The 8,528-nt window shown below is 52.5% G+C and overlaps 1 long non-coding RNA gene across 1 annotated transcript; it reads right to left on the bottom strand.

The window, feature by feature from the left end:
• On the bottom strand, positions 1 to 7,671 carry LOC120831013 (uncharacterized). The gene is made up of 2 exons (XR_005713978.2): positions 7,362 to 7,671; positions 1 to 1,268 (listed from the first exon to the last, which is right to left on the bottom strand). It is a non-coding gene; the product is annotated as an uncharacterized LOC120831013 (long non-coding RNA).
• Between the last annotated feature and the right edge of the window lie 857 nt (positions 7,672 to 8,528).

The raw sequence follows: 8,528 nt of genomic DNA, 5'->3' as shown, positions 1-8,528 counted from the left end.
TCAGAGTGTAAATATTGATTTATTTATTGCTTTATCTGCCGCTCACAGATCGGATTCCTTCACTTACAACATTTGCAGGGTTTTGAAGGGATGTGCGCCACAAACGCACCTTTCCCAAAAGAAATGAATCGAATGCGACAGAAAGCGTGACAGGAAGTCTTCCGTCCTCCCCCCCGGGTCAGGGGTCGCGGGGGTTGGGGGTTGGGAGGGTCCCCGCAGGCAGAGCAGAGGAAATGTAAATGTGACCACCCAGCTCTGAGGGGTGTGCTGCCTCCCATCTGTTTCTGCTGCTCTGCACTGAGTCAGGATCAGTCACCACCTGCTCCTTTTACTCTTATACCCAAAGACTCCTTCCTCTGGACGTCGTACAGTCACTTCCCATCGCTTAGTCGTGCTGTTCGGTCCGCCCCCTCCCGTGGATGTGAATGTGAAAACCACATTGCGTTAATAATCCACAGGAGTTTTCATCCCATCTGCCCCCCCGAGTCTGGCGGGACAATGTGACGGACCTTTAGTGTTGGTTCTTTCTGGATCTATGCAGTTTCGTCCTAGTTTTCACTTCTATACTCTTTATTTTCTATGCCTTGTTTCCAGACTGCCCACCACACTCCAGGGATTAGAGGAATCGGACTTCACCTACTCGGTGCTCGATTCATTTATTAGTGTGGCGGCCCTTTCTGACCGGCTCCATCCTCACACCCCATTAGCGCCAAATAAAAAAAACACAAATCCCGCGTCTGCATTTTTCTTTATTGAAGTCAAAGCGTGCGCCGGCAAAAGGGGCTGCGGTGCCTTGCTCAGAGGCAGGGCGAAGGCCCAGCTGACCGATGCCCTTTCATTATTGCACTGCTTGCTGCAGCTCCCACAGTAGTGCAACAGGGAAAGAGTGTCGAGCAGAGGGCCTCTATTCCACATCGGGCCCAACCGTCCGGCTCATGTCACATGTCATTCTGTCATCATAACCGCCTGTACACGCGTGTCCTGAAACCCTCACATCGCTCTAAGCGTTTTGCTCTGAGACTCCGCTACAACACTACAACTCACGTCGCATCGGTGAGCTCTGCAGCAGGGTGAAGCTCAACGTCACGAGAAGACACGGCCAGCAGCGCCGGCTGGGCCCGGGGAGCCTCCCTCACAGGCAAGACCCTATAAGCAATATTGCACTACTCTGTTGACTCAAGTGAAAGCAGAGGCAACATTGATAGGGTCTCATCTGCGAGGGCACGTGGACCAGGCCGAGCTCGCGGGACCACAGGAGACACGGGGACCTGGGGACACAGGGGAGGGAAGAGGACGGACACGTGAGCATCCAGAGGTGCGTTTCCTTCCCCGCGCAGGGAGCGAGACATGCTGCTCCCGTGTGGCCCATACGCGCACCATCACAACCCGGGAGTTCAGCCAAAACGGGCCGCCGACTTCATCACCTGAACGTTTACATGAGACCGGCCGGGAGACGCCACGTGGGTCTGTGTCTGTTGACAAAACGAAGGACTAGTGTCACCGAGGGGGCCAGAAGGTGATGGAGTACATACATCGTCATAGGAGGCTCTAGTGGGTTTGGGCCGATGGTCCATGAGGTCTGTGTGCATGAAGATGCTCTCTCTCTCTCTCTCGCACACACACACACACACACACACTCTGGTGGAGCTCATCCATCAGCAGCACATTTATACATGAGGACACTTCAAATGACGCGTGTTTGCAGAATGAAATGTCTCATTCACACACTGATCACTGATCTCATTGTCACTGTGACGGCTGTGTGGTAAATCCTGGTTCCTGATTGGCTACCGTCGCCCTGAGCATCACGTGACTGGAAGCAGGCAGATCGATAAACGCACTCCCACTCAGACCAGAGGAGGCCTGAACTCCCCAAACCTGCACAGTTTAAACAATACGGGAAAACGCACAGAATACATTTGTAAATGAAAGTGACTCCGAATGTCATAGAAATATGTAAAATACCCATTTCTGTTCTACGAATACTTCCTCACCTTTACTACCACGCAGGCAGACACTCCATCCGTCGCCTGACGGAGCGGATCTGTAAGTGTCTGCCGGTCACCAGGACGGAGGAAACACTCGTGTTAAACTCGCAGAGCTTCGGAGCGCCGGCCATTATTTCCACTGTGACCCTCATCAGAGCCGACGCACGGAACACGTTCCGCCGCGCTTTGCCCTCTTGGTAATGGTCAGGGGCCCCGGCACATGGCTTTGATGTGCTCCGTCACCACTCCGGGGGAGTAGCGGGATCCTCTGCGGCTCAAGCCCAGAGTTGCACTCAAACGTCACACATCCGCTCCGCGGCGCGTCCACCGCTCCGCCTTTCATCCCTGGAAACTGTAGAATTTAGAGTTTTGAAGCGGCGATTACGGCAACATGAACGCCGGCGGTATCTCGCACACGCTGCCGGTTTCTTACTGGATGGAATTCATGCGTGTGGAAAAATGCGTTTTTTCCCAAAGCTCTTGATAATGAGCAATGCATTGTGGGACGCATTACCGCTGGGACCTTATAATATACCAGAACATTCTGTCCCCAAAGTGGGAGTGTCAATGTTCTTCGTCATGCGGTTGGTGCACGGGACGCTTTTCACTTTCCTTATTGATTCATCGGCAAAATATGATCTTTAATCATCTTTTGTCCATTGGAGAAAAATAGTCTAGTGAAACTTAAGACTATTTTAAAATAATGAATTGAATATGAAATATTTTGTAAAGTCTGACTAATTAGCTGAGCTCTGATTCAGATCTGGTAATCACACTATTTGACATTTACACTATTCCTCCGTAATAACGAGCATTTAAAAATGCCACCGGTGTTCCTGCTGTACGCGTTGCAGCAGGACAACGGGGCTATTGAAGGAGGCGCGAGCAGCGGGTGTTGCCGTTGAGGAGGACGTCCTGCTCGGGGACGGTTGCTGCGCTCCGGGGCTCCAGCCGGCGCCTCAGGAGACGCGTTAATGGCGTCTGTGTCTCTGCACCACAGTCCCTCCTCCCTGTAGACCCGGTGTGCTCTGGTATTTGCCTGCCAGCGGACTGACAAAGGCAAGCCTTCACACGCCGCTCATCCGCCCCGTGCTCCAGCGCGTCGATATCAGGCCCCGGTCACCTGATGGAGGCGCCGGATGGAGGCTCCGGTGTGCATGTGAAATAACAAAGGCCCGCCCCAAGCTCCAGGGTTCAAGGAGCCAGAGCCGCGGCGCCGCGCGTCGGGCCCAACGACTTCCCCGAACGGTTACATTATTAAGTACAGCCTCTCGCACCCCATTGCTTAATTAGAATACGGGTAGATGAAATGCAGCGCTCTGATTGGTTGAGAGGGAGTCACGGGGTTTGCGTTATTCAGTGATAATGTACAGCTGCTGTTCACATTGACCCGAGCGTTCAGTACCACTGCTCACTCACAGTAACCGTTGGATTTATCGTGACCTTTTTAGCTTTTAGCTCGGTGCCGATCGCCGAAAAAAAACAGAAAACAACACAAATGGTGGGTTTGGTGGGTCTGGTGGGTTTGGCGGGTCTGGCGGGTCTGGGGCAATGAGAACTTTCAGACAATGAAAACTTTTTCGGACAATTAAGTGGACGTCATGAGCGATGTGAATGAATGAGATGCTGCGGCATCCGACGCCGTTTACGTGCACGTACGATTTGTTCTCTAGACGACTGAAATGAGACACACGCTTGGTGGCTACAGCTATTTTGTGCTGACAGGCAGCTACTTACTTACTATTTATGATAGTAACCCTGTTATAAAAGTGATAAAAAGGTACTTGAGGCAGTACTTTATCTTCAATAACGTAACAGTTGGAGGGTTGCTAACAACACCCCGAACTGTTACATTATTGGGCGATAAAGTACATCTCTCACACCTTATTGCTTTAGTATACATCAGTAAATATACAACTTATTTAAAAAGAAGCCCCTCCTCTTACGTCACACGCCGCTCAGGACACACAACAACAAATTCCTCAGTCGCTTGCAAAACAGTGGCTAAATTTGACGCTACAGGCCCCAGTGCTCCAAGGCGTGACACACACACACACACACACACACACACACACACGCACACACACACACGCACAAACCCCCAGAGCGGCCCTGCCCTCCACATTCCTCACGAGGAGCCCCATCCCCCCCTACGACCTGCCTCAAATAGGAAACTTACCCAATTCTCCCACCCACACTGTGACTCTTCAAGCCTGCACACTCAAATTATGCTTTCAAAAGCCGACTGGGAGAAAAAGAAAAAAGCGCCCTAAGCTGTGTGTGTGTGTGTGTGTGTGTGCGCACGCGCACACACACACACACACACACACACACACACACACAACACGATGACTGGAGCGTTAACCTATAGGCTCACGCGTTGCTTTACAGGAAAGTCTCATACACATTTTATCCTGGAAAATAACATATGGTCACCAATAAAATATTTATATGCAATAAACCAGAAGCTTTTACACACTTAAAACCAAACTGTATTCTAAAGTAGACTTTTTAATAACAGCATGTGTTTGTTTTTTTGTTTTTATCACATAAAACTGTATTTTTTGTTTTTTTACCCAGGAGGGTTTATATCTTTAAAAGCAGTTCTTTTCTGATAATTAATCCGGAATAGCAAACACAAGGAGCTGCGTAGCATTTTATTCATATGTATAGAATAAAACTAATTATTTATTCATATAATATGTATTGAAAAATACGGAGCATTTTTTCTAAATTTTATACTGTACATTTCCACTGCAGTAAAATGGATGTTCGATTAAAAAAAAACTAAAAAATGGGGTTCCACTTTGATTGTGTCTCCACTGCCCCCGACGGAGATAAAGGCCGTGTTACGCTGGAGCCCCCGAGCCGGCATTCAAACGAGCGGCCGCGTGACCTCCCTCTGCCGGGGTCTGCAGTGCACGCCGCCGCGGCCTCTGCAGCGCCCGGACAGAATGTTCTTTTTCCAGGAGGCGTGGCCCGTGAGGCCCGGACCTCGGCGGGTAAAACGCAGCCTAATAATGCAGCCTGTTTGAATAGAAAAGCCACAGACTCTTCCTGTCATGGGGACCCCCGGGCTCCACCACGGCTTCCCAAATCACAGACTGGGGACCTCCAGCGGTCCTTGAGGGAGTTTACAAAACAAATTAGACTTTCCTTTTTTTATTTTACTCCACTGAAATTGGATTCAAATCCGTAGTTTGGATGGGAACATTTCCTACAAAACGAAAGAAACTGATAGAAGAGTATAAAAGAGAAAAACTTTAAATTGTCTTCAACATAAAGATCACATTGAATTGTTTATACGTGGATCTATGAAATGAAAAAGTGCAAACATGTATTATCTGTGAACAACCCCCCAAAATAAACCACAAATAGCTTTCAAGTTTATTTCTTAGGCCGCTTTGCTGATTATAATATAGATCAAAAATCCACATGTAATTAAAGACGGTAATTCAACTAAAAGCCCTTTTAAACGCTGGTTGTTCTAATAATTGACAGACTTCATCTCTCCATTCATGACAACGGTTTTGGATTAAAAAAACGCCACTGGAGTCTAACGCTATGGCCTGTGTCATATGACTGCTGCGTGTGTGCGTGCGTGTGTGTGTGTGTGTCTCTGGGTGGTGTGTGTGTGTGTGTGGGGGTTGGGAGGGAGGAACCTACAGAGGCTCCTTCATGGTTCCTCTCCCCTATCTGCTGCCGTAGTGTCGGCAAAGGCCGAATGCTATGACAATACTATTGCACTGCTTTAGCGGATGGTACAGTAGTGCAACATCGTCAAAGCAGCTGACCTCTGCAAGCTGGGACACACACACACACACACACACACACACACACACACTACTAGGCAGTCGTAACACACACATACGCCCTGCACGCTGAGACACACCACGAAAACAAACGGACATAAATCCAAGCTGGACACGGCCACCGCTTTACACGCGGAGCCTTAGAGGCATCAGAGGAGCCCCTCGATTGTCACGTTTAAATAAGATTTGTAAGAAGAGGAAGTTGGGGACGGAGGAGGGGTGGGGGTGGTGGTGGTGGGGGGGGGGAGGCTGTGTTGTCAGCCAATGCCCTTTTAATATTGCACTGCTCATCTGATTTCACAGTAGTACAACAGAAAAAGGGCTTTGGACAACGCGGCGGCTCTTCAGATGTGTCGAGCCTCCATTGAGGCGGCCCCAACGTTACAAAGTGAGACGGACAGTGCGGGGCCCGCCGGCCCACCGGCCCGCCGGCCCACCGGCAGGGACGTGCTGCGAGCCGCATGCAGAGCAGCAGCCGTGAAGTAACCCAATAGGCTTATTTCATTACCAACACAATGTAGCCTGTGTGGGGAAACACGCATATCACGCACGTCCATCTGAAAGGAATTCTCCATATGCACCGCTTGTGAAAATATACAACCGTGTCTGTCGCATTGTTGACGGGGGGGGCGCCGTGCGCTGCGGACGGGCCTCCCCCCCCTGTAGGTTGGTAGCCGTTCCTCTCATCTGCACACATTTAGCAGAATGCCGGGCGCCCCTGCGGGCTGAGCGCCGACGGGCAGCGTCGCTGGAGGAAATGAGGGTGGAGGAACAGATATAGGGCAAAGAGCACATTCCGCGATACAATACCAGAAACCCTCATTTAATACCATACTGTTCCCGTCCCTTTAGCCAAAGTGGCAATTTGAAACCCTCCTGGTTTAGAAAGCCGGGCCGGGGGGCCGGGGGGGTAACGGGGAAGTTTATGAACGGACAAGTGCTCGTTTTCCCCGTCAGAGCAGATAAAAACATGTAGGCTACGGATCCAACGGCTTCAAACGTCTACCAACAAATGCCACCGGACCACCAGGACCGCCCGGCACCGCCCGGCCTTTCACTCTGATAGTCTCTAATGAAAAACGGGCGGCATTAGAGAGGAACACAGGAAGCACTCTGCTGAACAGCGTTAAATAACCGTTACTCTCCCACTACAGCACACAGACACGAGCATCAGCAGATCTGACACTGCACGCTCACATTTAACACAACAAATAGACCCACAGCCGCACGATGACCTGCTGGTTGACGTGGAGCACGTGAGAGAAACCTGCAAGTCAACGTCTACAACCCGAGGCCAACTAACGAGGACCGCCCGAAAGTCCCGCTGCCCCCCGCGGGGGTCCCTGCAGATTAGCTCCTATCATAGTGGCCTACCAGGAATAATCACGTCAATCACTCCCTTCATCACGCGTGCCCTCGCGCTCCTTCTCTCTATCCCGCACGCGCACGCATACACACACACACACACACACACACACACACACACACACAGAGAATAGCTGCAATACAGTGTTACGGCTACGAGAGCTCGCGGAGACTCGCCCCGGCGGATCAGACCCACCGACATCCCGCTGCGCGGCCCCTCCGGCCCGCGGCAGCAGCAGGGTCTCGTGGCGGGGTGGAGGGCCCCTGGTCGCGGGGTGGAGGGCCGGTACCTGGCGGAGCAGGGCCGGTCCGAGCGGCTCAACGCGCAGGACAGGCACAGCGAGGCGGCGGACCGCCTCGTCCCGGCCTCGGCCGTCTACCTCCCGCAAATACTTCCGTTCCGGACCCGCGGCTGCGGCCCCGCGGGCGTGCCGGCGCCCGGTGATTTAACGGCGTCGGCCCGTTGGCACCTCACGGCCTCCCAGCACCGGACTCCATCTTTGACTAGTTGACATTCAGCTCCTGCCGAGGCACATTTCTTATTTGCATGCCAGCGCGTGATTGGTCGGATCGCCCGCTCGCCTCTGCCCTCATTGGTGGAGAACGTCTCTCATCACGGCCGGGATTGGTCACGTTCCGAAGGGACGTCATCGGGTGGCTTAATTTTAACAATGAACGCAAATGTTCTCTTCCATTCACAAATCCCTCATTATCTGCCTCTGCGGCGCTGCGTGTGACGGAAACGCGAGCGGCGGCGGCGGGGCATCGCGTCCCGGGCACCTCGCCGGAGTCCCGCGTCGCATCCGGTGCGTCCGGGCCGCTCGCGATGCACATGGCGGCGTCACAGAAAGTTCGCTTCGTGTCAGGGTGGTGCCGTGCGGGTGGAGGTGCTGCGCTCGGGCCTCGCAGGGGCGGGTGGGGGGGGGGGGCAGCGGCCTGTGAAATCCGGCATTCCTGCCCGATGGAGCTGAAGTAACGGCATTGTCCGGCGGGAGGGAGCCGCTTCCACGGTCCCTTTCTCCCGCCCGCCGGCCGGGGGGCGTCGGCCCCCACGGACCACCTCGCTGTTATAACCACAGATGCTCGATATTTGTTGGCCAGTTGCAGTGGTTCAATTTATTTCCATTTAGGTCCATAGCCTGCTGTCAGTGGTAGAATGTTAAAACAGTTTGACACCAAAGTGCAGGTGAAATACTGGCCTGACCGTCAGTAACCCTCCTGGACGTCGTGTGATGGTGAAATAAGCCTAACTCGGGGGGGAGCGGTGCACGCTGGGAAGTCCGTCCGTCTTCACTTACTTTGCCCCCGAGTTTTGAGGAGAAACCTGTCGGCTATGACGTGCGTGAGCAGCTATGCACGGAAT

This window comes from Gasterosteus aculeatus, chromosome 13 (genome assembly GCF_964276395.1).
Source record: "Gasterosteus aculeatus chromosome 13, fGasAcu3.hap1.1, whole genome shotgun sequence".
NCBI classification, from domain to species: Eukaryota; Metazoa; Chordata; class Actinopteri; order Perciformes; family Gasterosteidae; genus Gasterosteus; species Gasterosteus aculeatus.
This window is presented reverse-complemented; position numbering and strand designations above follow the sequence as displayed.